Raw genomic sequence first — 15,351 nt, 5'->3', positions numbered from 1 at the left:
AACGAAAGTTTTTTAGGAAAAAAATACTTTATTAGTACCACCTTGGATAAAAAAACAATATAATATGAGTGAACGGATCAAAAAAACGGAGAAACGCACTGTGCTTTATTAGAAAAAAATGTTTATGCGTTGCAATGGGAGAAAAATCACATACTCATGCTTTAGGGAGCAAACACCCTTGCTATAAACCAGGTGAAAATATAGCTAAATGGAATGATGAAGATGTAAGCTCACCACGACCTTCAATGACTGGTGGCGACTGCCCGACACGGCCGTCTATGAAGATGTAAGGTCACCCAGGCACCAAACCAACCTTCTACACATCCTCACGAGACGATGGCCTAACACCTGCTCGAGTGTTGCTATCGCCGCCATCGTCAACCCACACACCATCCTCCTGCTAGCACCAGGTACAGATGATAATTGGAACTGTAGGTATACCAAAATATTTTCATGTGTTGCAATAGAGAAAAAGATTTCTTTGGCATTATTTTTTATGATTATTCTAATAGATTGACTTAAAAAATAATGCAACTATGGATGTTATTTTTCTCTTAATGCATTGTTTCCTCAACATACATTCATAATACTATCAAGTAAGCCCTCGAAAAATAATAAATAATAAAATAATAATACTATCATGTATGCCACGTGGTGATTCCACATTTTACTTCACTTCCCATTTTTAACCATACTTCATGTAGGATTTTTGATTAATCCGAATAGTCACTTTGGAGCATGGGCACATTGTAGTCGTTTTTAGAAACATGTTTCTATCCAAAAAATTAAAAAAATGTAGTATATTTGTGTGAATTTTCATCAAAATTCGTGTTTGTATGTGAAAGATTAAAAGGAAGACAACTACATGCAAAAAAACCAAAATATTTTTCGCTGGATTTTTGTCTTTTTTACTTTTAATAAAATTTGGCATGTACTTGGATTTTCATATTTTTCAGGTTTATTATCTTCTTTAATTTTTTGGTGGCGACGTTGTCTAGTCACGCACATACATTTGTTCCTACTTTTATGGATGTACAGATGCATTTTTCCTAGCAAATATTGGACGTACACATACACTTTTTCAAACCAGCTACCAATGCAGCACCATCCCAGGCCGTGCCCACAATCACGTTTTATTAGAGAATCCAATCAGCTTTAATTAAGAGCCATGCATGAGGTGGCTACGCGGCTGGGCCAGGGAGGCTGGGCTTGGGCGCGAGCGCTGTGCTGGGCCTTGGAGGGTCACTCGGCCCACCACACGAGCGGCAGGCTTGGTCGACGTTCTCGTCGAACAAGGGCATAGGCAGGAGGTGGCTTGCGGCGGCGCTGGAGGCAAACTCCGACGGGGACGGCAAGGGGCGGTGCAGATCTAGCGTGGGAGTGGTGGGGATGGGTTTCCCGCAGCCAGATCTCGCTGGATCCGAGCACGGACAACTCGTGGCGGCGGCTATGGAGCACCTGGCGTCCTGAAGAGAGAGAGAGATGTGAGGAAGAGAGAAGAAGGAAGGGAGAGAGAGAGATGCGCTGCTCATCTGCTGGTCCGGCGAGGGTCCGGTCGCCGGCGGCGAGGCGAGGTGGAGGAGGTCCGGCCGGTGCGGTCGGGCGCAGGAGGGAGCTCGAGGGGTAGCTTAGGGAAGCGACGGCGTACTGGTGCGGCTCATCCCGAATTAGCGGTACAAAATGTTTTTTTACTTATTTATTGTGGTTATTTAATTTGGTCGCGGTTTTTTTAGTACCACCTTGAGTATATGCTTTAAATTCAAACTGAAAGCGTAAATTCACGAGAAGAAGCATATTGTGACGGTGAACCCACGGAGTTAATTCGTACTTTTTATTCGTAAATTTTTCTTACTGTTTGGCATTCTATAACCATCTAGACAGTATTTTCACATAATTTTGTTGTCCCTGCAACTAAAGTTCAGTTCTAGACACGTTTAACTCCATGTACTACGCTTCTATGCAAAAAAGAAAAAATTGTACTGCTACCCTGAAGCAATTGAAGCGAGACCCTTCCCTCATGCAAACCAACTGGTTCAGTTGGAACCGACATTCTCGTAGATAGTGAGGTGCTTGTCGTGACTTCATTAGTTTCAAAACCTACCGGTTTATTCTCTTGGTGCTTATAGAGGTATGATATGCGTGTGTACTTTTATACGGCGAGTGTATGTACATATTTGTGAGCGTCGGCGTCTATGCTTTGTCTTTAAAAAAAAGTTCCACTTACACATTTGCATGCATTAACTTAATGTGCTCGTGTTTTGCACTGGGAATAAAAATCGTCTACTCACATTTTGCCACTTTTCATGTTCGCCATCACCGACGATTTTCATGTTCACCACCTCCGTTCATGATGGTATGATTCTCAGTGTTCTTAATTTTTTTATATTAGCTGAAAGAGTGGTGATGGATCCAAATGGGATTATTTCTATAAATTGTTTTATTTTCGAAAGATAGTGTGTCTCATCAGGATTCCATCGAGCGTGTTCCCTCTGCACCTCGGGGTCCTCCGCCGGCGACGGCCCCATCGAGACCTCCACTACGACGCCCCCATCAAGCTCGCGGCCGACCGTGTTCTCTCCCGCATCAGCCTGTCGCTGCGCCTCGGTCCTCCTCCGAGGTGTTCTTCCTTCCTTCGCCCTTCCTACTTTCCCTTTTCTTGTGGAGATAATTCTTTGGCATCATCCTCTTCATCTCCGCTTATCAATTTCCATGGCCGCTTGTTCCGTCACCGGGGCATGCATATATAAACTGATGAAATTAGATGTAAAAGAGCAATATGGGATTATTAACTGAAAGGAGAACACGTGGCTTTTGTATAGGTGAGTCAATCGCACACACTGTCGTTGGGTAGCCCACTATAGATAAAAATAAATTATGAATCCTTCTACAACAGAGTGAGCCGAGGCCGGAACGCATGTACTGCTGCGGCAGCCCAATACGGGGATAGAAAAAAGGAAAAAGCGGACGGGAATTTTAGTACCACCTCGAAAAGGAGCGGAAGAAAATAACTTCAAACTGAAAGCATAAATTCACAGCAAAAAAACGTATTGTGACCGTGAACCCACAGAGTCAATCCGTGCTTTATTATTAGGGATAGATTTTATACATTGTATCTAATATTTTTAGATGTACAGGTGGCACTTATGAGTTTGAATTTCTGTCGGTCGGTAGCCAAGTGAATGAACCTATTTTTATATAAAAATCTCATCCACTATAGAAACATACACTTTAATTTGGTCAACTCTTAATACACAATTCTACTCCGTATTGTCCTTTCAGTGTGAAAAATAATTTCTTTAATATGTGCTACATTTATATTATTGGCTAACTAATTATAAAGGAAACAATGGCTCTTAGGCATAAACTGCACCTTTGCTTTTAAATATAGCATGTGTTTTCAGTCTGAATAATAATTTATAAACATCATGTTTATGTATATGTTGTAGGCTAAAGGAAATATCGGAAAGCAACTACACATTACATGTTATGGAGTATGCTCTTTGTTATGGAACAACAGGCTCCTACTATGCCATATTAAAAATAGAGATATTTGTATATTTGAGGGGGCTATGGGCCTCAAAGGGTGAAAACAAAGGTTCTGAATAAAGGAATGCAAAGGATCTTAGTGTAATGCTTGAACAGACGATATAACTAAAGGTCTAGGTCAGCGATGTTCCTCTGAGCCAAGATCTCCTAGCACCATGTTACAAATTAAATATCTTCTATATCATTTCTTCTAATTGTTCGACATGCCAAGTATCATCTTTCCATAACAGTTAGGGATACAAGACTCAGCAATGGAATAGTTGGATATATGCTAGCTTCAATTGGCAGGTTCGATTAGAATCAATAGTTTAATTTAATTTTGCATACCCTCTAGATTGCAAATTCAAGACGCTATTGTGTTGCGATGTGAGCAGAGCATGCTCGAGCTATTTCGACCATTGTTTTTAGAATTGTTTGAGTGTATATGTTCAGTACTGGTGTTGTACTATCTTCACTTCTATTGCAGAGTATGCCCTTCTTTTCCTGTCATACTAAGGTCACCAGATCAAATCTGATGGGGGCCATTCCATCACAAACATTTTATATTTCACATGTAGTCCTTTCTCCATGATTCAGCCACGCATGAAATTGTTTCTTCTCTTTCCATTGTATATGATTATCCATGTCACAAGGGCAAAGCTTACTTCCAACATGCATAGGAACTATAACCTCCGTCGTAAATTACTTAACTAAGATTTGTCTAGATACGGATGCATCTAGACACGTTTTTAGATACATCCGTATCTAAACAAATCTGAGAAAACTAATTCAGGACGGAGGGAGTATATAATTGAAAAATTCAAAATGTGGTGCATGCATGCTTCTTATTTGTAGGTTTACAGTAGAGAATTATTCTCTCCGAGCATAGCATCCTATTTCTATTTTGCCATTGGATAGTCAGACTGATCCTTGCGCAACACTTAGTCATTTTTTAGATTCACTCCATATTAATGGTAGTAAGATGTTATGAATATATTTCATAATACTACAAATCAATAATATATCTTTTTCATAATATTCAAATGTAAGAATTTAGCTGGAACAACAATTTTTTAAGGAACGATGTAATTTTACCAAGTAAGCATATCATTTCTACTTCAAAACCTATGATTTATAGGACTACATGTGCTAAACAAAATGTATGTGGTTTTCCACTGATATTTGTGAAAACGCACATAACTACAGTGATCCAGACCAGTAGTTACATTCATAACAATTTTACTGGGATGATGGTGCCGATAAATCTTTAGAGAACGATGGAACTTAATAAAAATTATATGTAACTTTTGGTCCTACTAATTATAGTACCATTTTTTGGGATAATATTGTGCCAGTTATTACATGTTCGAAAAAGTAATATCTCTTCTGCTTATTCATAAAATTCTTATTCAATTTGTAAAAGATTTTACAATAAATAAATGTTACCTAAATGTGTAATCTGATGATTATTAGAACTAGTTTATTTTTAGTAAATGCTTAGTTGAATTAATATAACTAGTTTATTTAATTGAATTAATAGAACTAGGAAGTGTTTAATGTTTCACCTATATATGAACATATGTTAGATATTAATGTCAAATGTTAGATGAATTAAATATAAATTATATGTTAGATATATATTTAATTTAGTTATATGAGATTTGATTATCTAATCAACATTTTATTATATAGAACTAGCTACCTTATTTTTAGTAAGAAAATTAATAAAACTAGTTTAGTTGAATTAGTTGAATTAATTAGTTGAACTAGTTAGTTGAATTAGTTGAGCTACTTTATTTAGGTATATTTTTCGTAAGTGCTTAGTTGAATTAGTTCAATTAATTAGTTGAACTAGTTGATTTAACAGAATTAGTTGAATTAATAGAACTAATAAGTGTTTAATGTTTCACCTGTGAACATAGGAATGTCGTCTGATGACGAACACGATTTCATTATGTGCGAATACTGCGAAGACCAGCGCGGCCTGTGCGGCAGAAATTTTCTAGTTGATGATAGACGCCTCAGCATCAAGCTGGATGAGAACTTCGAAGTGGATACAGTAAGTCTCAACGACAAGTCTTTTTTCGTAATTAAGCATGACTTATGCTTCATTTGCTTCAACTTTTAATTTTAATTTTTCACTATTCTACTAGCGTATCCCCTGCCATGCAAGAATTTTTGTCTTGGATAAGATAGGTTTCAGTCCTAACGAAACTATGGAGGTAAAAAGAGTTTACTTGAAGACCGAACATGGTTATACCTTCAACATCAAATTATACAATGCAGACACATACATCTATTTTGAATGCAAAACTAGGCAAGCACTATGCAAGGCTTATGCATTTGAGCCTGATATGGTTATCACCTTTGATATTCGTCCGGAAGATGATATTGAAGGTAATAGAGACATCTGGGTCGATGTGCAGACGCCTCCAGTTCTACCATTATGTGAGTTTCTCAACCATATTTATGTCTTTGATATGAGATTATTTGAACCAGTTGAATAATTAATAGATCTCAATTTATATTGACAACTTATTTCGAATCAAGCAAACATGTCCGGCGCTTGGTAGACAGGACCGTCCACTGTCCCGGGGCTGAACTAAACTGCGAGGAGACAAGTCATTATGTTTCATGCCTTGAGGATCTTGATGCTGTCAAGACAAATTTTTTCCTGCATTTAGAAATGTTAGTACTCAAAACGTGCGACCAATAGTGTTCGTACTGAACTACGGTCACAAATATTTAGGAAAGATGGTAAGATTTCTAGTATTTCTCCTAAATGCATCTTTTGCATACATTATTTTTTAAGCTATAAACTTCATTGCTAAGTATGTTACTATACGATGTTCTTAAACAGGGACTCCCGATGAATGTTGTGCCTGATTGAATCGAGACTAAAGGTACCATGGATATTGTTATCTTACGGTCAAGATATCCTACAATGCACTCTAGTGCATTCATGATTTCTAATAGCGAGGAATTCTTAATAGTAAAAAACTGGAGCAAAATTGTGAACGATCGCAGAGAAGTACTAGGGGGCAGCAATCAGAAGTGCAACTCACGATTAGGAGACAGGTTCATCTGCATGCTCCAATATGATGAATCAGGAAAGCTATACATGTTCTATGCTATATTACCTGAGAGAGAGCAGGAGGAGTGATTAATTAGCTAGTTCATACTCTTAGTACTTGTCCTCTCATGTCCGTGTTCTTTGTCCTGAACTTAATCTCAAAGAGTGATTTGCTTTTGTGGTGTTATGAACGCTTATAATATCATTACCATGTTGAACTCGATGATATCTTTGCTTCTGGTACAAGTGAATGTTTCTTCTTTAAGCTAGTGTTGGTGGTGATTAGATAGCGGTAATGACTATATGATGATTAAGTAGTGGTAATGAGACGACTATTATATGATGATTTTTAGCTAGCTATGAAAACTGTTTTTGGTGATGATATATATGATGCAAGAGTTTTTATATTAATAGGAGGATGATGATGATAAGTTATTATATCATTTATGAAAGAAACCGCAGATTAGTTTCAACTGGATGGATTCTAGCTAAGTGATCAAGTATATGCCATATCCATATTACCTCGATCACTTAATTAGGTGATCAAGTATATATAATATGGATATGACATATACTTGATGACTTAGCTAGGATCCACATGCATCCAGTCAAACTAATCTGCGGTACATTCACCTAATGATTTAACAACTCATTATAATGTAAAACAATCACTAAATTAAATTGAAAACACAAAATTAAAGTAAAAATAAAAATAAAACCAAAACACACCCAAACATGTAGTACAGGTTGGTGTTACCAACCGGTACTAATGTCCTACGCGCCCACAGAGCTGGCTCGTGCCACGTGGTTGCCCTTTAGCACCGGTTCGTGCTGAACCGGTACTAAAGGGGGGGGGGCTTTAGTGCCCACACTTTAGTGCCGGTTACCGAACCAGCACTAAAGGGCCTTACAAACCGGTGCTATTGCCCGGTTCTGCACTAGTGGGGCCTCCTTTCTGCACCTTAGTTAATTTATTTACTTGTTACCCATTACGATTTATCTTATCACAAAACTATCTGTTACCGATAACTTTAGTGCTTGCAGAGAAGACCTTGCTGAAAACCACTTGGCATTTTCTTCTGCTCCTCGTTGGGTTTGACACTCTTACTTATCGAAAGGACTACGATAGATCCCCTATACTTGTGGGTCATCAAGACTCTTTTCTGGCGCCGTTGTCTGGGAGTGAAGCGCCTTTGGTAAGGAAACATTTATATAGTGTGCTAAAATTTACTATCACTTGTTACTACGGAAAACAATCCTTTGAGGGGCTTGTTCGGGGTGTCTTCACCTCGACCGGAACCACAATTAGTTGCTAGTCAACTCACTGCACCTACTGAAAATATTTATTATGAAATTCCTTCGAGTATGATAGAGAAACTGTTAGCTAATCCTTATGCAGGAGATGGAACATTACATCCTGATATGCACCTAATCTATGTGGATGAAGTTTGTGGATTATTTGAGCTTTCAGGTATGCCTGAGGATGTTGTCAAGAAGAAGGTCTTCCCTTTATCTTTGAAGGGAAAGACATTGACATGGTATAGGCTATTGGATAATATTGATCATGGAACTACAATCGATTGAAATTGGAATTTCATCAGAAGTTTTATCCTATGCATCCGGTTCATCGCGATTGGAATTTATATATATATATATGTATATATATATATATATATATATATATATATATATATATAATTTTTGGCCTCGTGAAGGAGAAAGTATCGCTCAAGCTTGGGGGAGGCTTAAGTCAATGTTACATTCATGCCCCAATCATGAGCTCTCAAGAGAAATTATTATTCAAAAAAATTTATGCTCGACTTTCTTATAATGATCGATCCATGCTCGATGCTTTTTGTACTGGCTCCTGTATGAAGAAGGATATTGAATTCAAATGGGATTTATTGGAAAGAATAAAATGCAACTCTAAAGATTGGGAACTCGACATAGGTAAAGAGTCAGGTATAAACCTTAATTTTGATTGTGTTAAATCTTTTATGGATACCGATGCTTTTCGTGATTTTAGCACTAAATATGGACTTGACTCTGAGATAGTAGCTTCTTTCTGTGAATCTTTTGCTACTCATGTTGATCTCCCTAAGGATAAGTGGTTTAAATATCATCCTCCCATTGAAGTTAAAGTAGCAGAACCTATTAAAGTTGAAGAAGAAACTATTACTTATAATATTGATCCTATTGTTTCTACTGCTTATATTGAGAAACCACCTTTTCCTGTTAGAATAAAGGATCATGCTAAGTCTTCAACTATGGTTCGTAATATTTATACTAGAACACCTACCGAGGGAGTCCTGGACTAAGGGGTCCTCGAGCGTCCGACCTGTTAGCCATGGGCCGGACTGATGGGCTGTGAAGATACGAAGACCGAAGACTGCACCCGTGTCCGGATGGGACTCTCCTTGGCGTGGAAGGCAAGCTTGGCAGCCGGATATGTAGATTCCCTTCTTTGTAACCGACCTGGTGTAACCCTAGATCCTCCCGGTGTCTATATAAACCGGAGGACTTAGTCTGGATAGGAGACTCAATATCGTAGCCATACAAGCTAGACCTCTAGGGTTTAGCCATTACGATCTCGAGGTAGATCAACTCTTGTAATACTCATATTCATCAGTATCAATCAAGCAAGCAAGACGTAGGGTATTACCTCCATAGAGAGGGCCCGAACCTGGGTAAACACCGTGTCCCTTGTCTCCTGTTACCAGCGACCTTAGACGCATAGTTCGGGACCCCCTACCCTCGATCCGCCAGTTTTGACACCGACACTGGTGCTTTCATTGAGAGTTCCACTGTGCCGTCGACAACAAGATCGATGTCTCTCCTTGTTCTCAAGGATAATATCACCACCGGAGGAACCCTGGCTCCAGGCCAAACCCTCCGGCTGGGCGGCTTTACCATGACCGCCCGTTTGGTCATTAAGCTGACGATGACCTCTCGGGTCATCGAAAACCCCCTTCGTATCAACTCCGAACACTCCAAGCAGATGGATCCAGCAGATCTTTCGTCTTTAAACAAGCTCCTAGATCACATCGCCGCCCTGGGGGTCGCTACAAACTACGATCGCATTGGTTTTAAGCCCGATCAGAGAGAAATCAAATCTCCGCCGATCAACCACCAGATAGCGGTAGTCGAGGAGCGAGTCGATAACTCTTCCTCTGTATTGAGGATGGACTATGTACGGATCTCTGGTCTCGAAGAGCCAGACACCTACCCGCGAGGTGAAGCACCCTGCCCTCCAAACATAGAATCAGACGATGGGCCTAAGAAATTAGAGGACATCCCGGAGCCCGATCTGTTAAATTCGGAAGACCTTCAGACTCCGGATCCAAAGCTGGGGCAGGGTTCAGATTTAAATCCACCCACCCACCCAAATACAAGCGCTCTCATGAGCATAAAACAACATTCTTAGGAAACAGTCCACCACTTCTAGGCCAGATTCCTTCTTGTCAAAAACAAGATTAAAGATTGCCGCGACGGGGAAGTGATCTCAGTGTTCCAAAACAATTGCAGGGATGAAGGAATCCTCAATGCCATCAATCGTTGTCACATCCTACACTTTGCTGACTTGGCAACCATCGTACAGAAGTACAGTGCAATGGAAAGCTCCTGGAAAACTCAAGTAGCTCGTTGGGAATCATCAGTCCCCACTCAACACTTCATTCAGGCGAAAAGGGCGCACCCTTGCAATACGCCTGGTTCAATAGTAAAGAAATACAAGTCCAGTATGGGGCGCGGAACCGTTCTGGAAGGATGGCTCGATGGGCCATGCAAAATACACACAACATACCAACACATAGCCTTAGAGCATGTTGGATACTCCGGCAAGTGGCCAAGAGCGACGAGGATATCCTCGCCAAGAATAACCCAGAACAAGACCCCCTAGAGGACAACGCCCCCAAAGTACCAACGGTCTTCGAGACATTCGCCTCCAACAATAGGCGCAAGAGAGCACTATGCGGACTCACCGAAGTATGTCAAATAGAAGCAATAAACCCTTGGAATGACACGGCTATAACGTTTAATGCCGGCGACGAACCAAAATACAGGACAGTCCGAGCACCAGCCGCCTTGGTCCTCAGTTCAATTGTGGACGGCTTTCGACTTACCAAGGTCCTTATGGACGGCGGCAGCGGACTAAACCTCATCTACGAAGATACACTCCACAAAATGGAAATAGACAGGGGCCGCATTGAGCAAAGCAGCACGACCTTCCGAGGAATTATCCCTAGTCGAGAGGCGCGGTGTGCGGGAAAAATAACACCCAACATGGTATTCGGCACGCTGGAGAATTATCGGTCCGAAGAAATAACCTTCCAACTGGCCCCTTTCAACAGCGGGTATCACACCCTCTTAGGGAGAGATGCGTTCATGCGCTTGCAAGTGGTACCCCATTACGGATACATGAAGCTTAAGATGTCTGGGCCCAACGGTATAATCACTCTAGCTAGTGACCCGTACATAGCACTCCGCGTCGAGAATAAAACCGCATCCTTGGCCCTCGAGGCATTATCTGAAGCCCTCGCGGCCGAAGAATTAGCCACGCTGCGCTCTACGGTGGACAAGGATGATGTCGTCCTAGACAAACGACCCAAATCCACCTCCTTCAAACCAGCAGAAGAAATAGTCAAATTCCAAGTCCATCCAACGGACCCCAAGAAGACAACATCCATCGGAGCACAATTAGATCCAATGGTTGACGCCGCGCTACGAGAGTTCCTACGCGAAAATTGGGATATATTCGCCTGGCACCCTTCTGATATGCCAGGAATCCCACGCGAGCTGGCCGAACACAACCTCAATATATTAAAAGGATTTAAACCGGTCAAGCAAACACTACGGCGCTTTTCCGAACCCAAACATCAAGCTATGGGGGAGGAGCTAGCCAAGTTAATTGAGGCCGGATTCATCACAGAAATAAAACATCCGAACTGGCTGGCAAAGCTGATTATGGTACCAAAGAAGGACAAATCCTGGCGGTTGTGCGTCGATTTTAAAGACCTCAATAAGGCTTGCCCTAATGATCCCTTCCCCCTCCCCCGCATTGATCAAATCATTGATGCTACCGCAGGACACGACTCACTGTGTTTCCTGGATGCATATTCTGGATACCATCAAATCAAAATGAAGGAGTCCGATCAAGCTGCAACAACATCCATTACCCCATATGGGCCATTCCGCATCAACACCATGCCCTTCGGGCTCAAGAACGCCGGCGCCACATACCAATGCATGATTCAAACATGCCTAGAGAAGCAGATCAGCAAGACAGTTGAAGCTTACGTGGACGACGTTGTCATCAAAACCAGGCGCGTCGAAACATTAATAAACGATTTACGTCTCACATTCGATAACCTCCACGCGTATGACATCAAGCTCAATCCAGAAAAGTGCGTTTTCGGCGTCCCGGCGGAAAACTGCTGGGCTTCATCGTTTCCAACAGAGGAATTGAAGCAAATCCAGCCAAAATCCAAGCTCTGTCACAATTGGCTACGCCGACAGACCTTAAACAAATCCAAAAGCTCGCGGGTTGCATGGCGGCTCTAAGCTGCTTTATCTCTAGATTGGGAGAAAAGGCACTGCCACTCTATCGTCTTCTACAGCGAACCGATCACTTCGAGTGGATGGACGCGGTAACAGCCGGACTGGAGGAAATAAAAACCCTTCTTGCGAGCAACCCAATCCTGGCCATGCCAAACGTCGGCGAACCGATGTTGTTATACATATTGGCAACACATCAGGTTGTGAGCGCCGTGCTCGTCGTCGAACGAGAACATGACGGACACAAATTCCCGCTTCAGAAGCCAGTATACTACGTATCCACTGTCCTTACACCATGTAAATCCTGGTACCCCCATTATCAAAAGATAGCATACGCGGTCTTCATGGCATCCGAAAGCTCCGTCACTACTTCCAGGAGTGTTTGATCACTGTGGCTTCCTAAGTACCACTAAATGACATTATAAACAACTGCGATGCCACGGGCCGGATTGCCAAATGGGCCATTGAGCTCCTTCCATTTGATATTACATACAAACCATGTCGAGCTATTAAATCCCAAGTACTGGCTGACTTCATCACCGAATGGACAGAGGCCGAACTCCCTAAAGAGTAGGGCACATATTCCAATTGGGTTATGCATTTCGATGGCTCCAAAATGCTAGCAGGGCTAGGAGCGGGCGTCGTTTTAATGTCCCCTACTGGAGATGTCGTTCAGTACGTACTCCAAATACTATACACAGACTCCAATAACGCAACCGAATACGAGGCCTTATTGCATGGTCTCCGGATGGCTGTCTCCATGGGCATACAACACCTAGAAGTGCGCAGGGAAGTGCGCGGGGACTCAAACCTCGCAATATCTCAAATAAATGGAGACTTCGACGCCAAAGATCTGAAGATGGTAGCTTATCGTAACGCAGTCATAAAAATGTCGGCCCGGTTCGAGGGGCTCGAGTTCCATCATGTGGCTCAAGAAAGTAATCAAGCGGCGGACGTTCTTGCTCGTATCGGCGCTAAGCATGACCCCGTCCCACCTAATATCTTTCTGGAAAGGATTTTTAAGCCATCTTTGGTGTGGCAGGGGTAAAACGGCAACACTAGTCCGGATCCGAACATAACCCCAGATTCCGAAAACACCGACATCATCGAAGGCTCAGCCACCGAAATAACACTGTCGGCGCATCTCATCATGGCAGTCATTGCCCCATGGATCGAACCCTTCCTGGCCTACCTTAACAGGAAGGAGCTTCCTGAGGACCAGAATGAGGCCCGCTGCATTGTCCGGCGTTCGAAGGCCTAAAAGGTTCATGACGGAGAGCTCTATAAGAAAAGTGCTACCGCGCGGAGTTCTTCAAAGATGTATCTCCAAGGAAGAGGAGCGGAAGCTCTTGGCCGAGATTCACGCCGGGCTTGGCGGTCACCACGCCACAGCTCGGGCTCTTGTTAGCAAAGCCTTCCGTACATGATTTTATTGGCCGACGGCCCGAGCAAATGCACAGGACCTTGTCCAACATTGCGTCGGATGCCAACTCTTCGCCAACCAAAGCCATATCCCCCGCCACTGCCTTGCAAACAATCCCCATCACTTGGCCTTTTGCGGTCTGGGGACTCGATATGGTCGGACCCCTTAAAGGAGGAAGCCATAAGATAAAGTACCTGCTGGTCACGGTGGATAAATTCACTAAGTGGATAGAGGCCAAACCAGTCAAAACGGACGAAGCGGGGCCGGTAATAGATTTCATATCCGGCGTGGTACACCATTATGGTGTCCCACATAGCATAATAACCAATAATGGATCTAATTTCACAGCCGATGAAGTGAAAACTTGGTGTGCTAATCTAGGTATTAAACTCGATTACGCCTTGGTCTATCACCCGCAGACAAACGGTCAAGTCGAACGGGCTAATGGTCTTATTATGAGCGGCATCAAACCTAGACTAGTGCGGTCTTTGAAAGAATCAGACAAGCACTGGGTGGAAGAACTTGACTCCTGCTACCTCTTGAGCACTGCGTTGGTTTTCCCCGAAGAGGAAGGGATGATGCAGCAAAGTAGCGTAAGTATTTCCCTTAGTTTTTGAGAACCAAGGTATCAATCCAGTAGGAGGCTACACGCGAGTCCCTCGTACCTGCACAAAACAAATAAATCCTCGCAACCAACGCAAATAGGGGTTGTCAATCCCTATAGGGCCACTTACGAGAGTGAGATCTGATAGATATGATAAGAACATATTTTTGGTATTTTTGTGATAAAGATGCAAAGTAAAATAAAGGCAAAGTAAATAGCAAAGGAAATAACTAGATAGTAGGAGATTAATATGATGAAGATGAACCCGGGGGCCATAGGTTTCACTAGTGGCTTCTCTCAAGAGCATAAGTATTCTACGGTGGGTGAACAAATTACTATTGAGCAATTGACAGAATTGAGCATAGTTATGAGAATATCTAGGTATGATCACGTATATAGGCATCACGCCTGAGACAAGTAGACTGACTCCTGCTTGCATCTACTACTATTACTCCACTCATGGACCGCTATCCAGCATGCATCTAGAGTATTAAGTTAAAAATAGAGTAACACCTTAAGCAAGATGACATGATGTAGAGGGATAGACTCATGCAATATGAAGAAAACCCCATCTTGTTATCCTTGATGGAAACAATACAATACGTGCCTTGTTGCCCCTACTGTCACTGGGAAAGGACACCGCAAGATTGAACCCAAAGCTAAGCACTTCTCCCATTGCAAGAAAGATCAATCTAGTAGGCCATAATTCGAAGAGACTTGCAAAGATAACCAATCATACATAAAAGAATTCAGAGAAGATTCAAATATTATTCATAGATAGACTTGATCATAAACCCACAATTCATCGGTCTCAGCAAACACACCGCAAAAAGAAGATTACATCGAATAGATCTCCACAAGAGAGGGGGAGAACATTGTATTGAGATCCAAAAAGAGAGAAGAAGCCATCTAGCTACTAACTATGGACCCGTAGGTCTGAGGTAAACTACTCACACTTCATCGGAGGGGCTATGGTGTTGATGTAGAAGCCCTCCGTGATCGACGCCCCCTCCGACGGAGCTCCGGAACAGGCCCCAAGATGGGATCTCGTGGATACAGAGAGTTGCGGCGGTGGAATTAGGGTTTGGCTCCGTATCTGATCGTTTGGGGGTACGTAGGTATATATAGGAGGAAGGAGTACGTCGGTGGAGCAACAGAGGGCCCACGAGGGTG

Source organism: Triticum dicoccoides, chromosome 6A, assembly GCF_002162155.2.
Source record: "Triticum dicoccoides isolate Atlit2015 ecotype Zavitan chromosome 6A, WEW_v2.0, whole genome shotgun sequence".
Classification (NCBI taxonomy): domain Eukaryota; kingdom Viridiplantae; phylum Streptophyta; class Magnoliopsida; order Poales; family Poaceae; genus Triticum; species Triticum dicoccoides.
The sequence above is the reverse complement of the archived record's forward strand: the minus strand, read 5'-3'. Positions refer to the sequence as shown.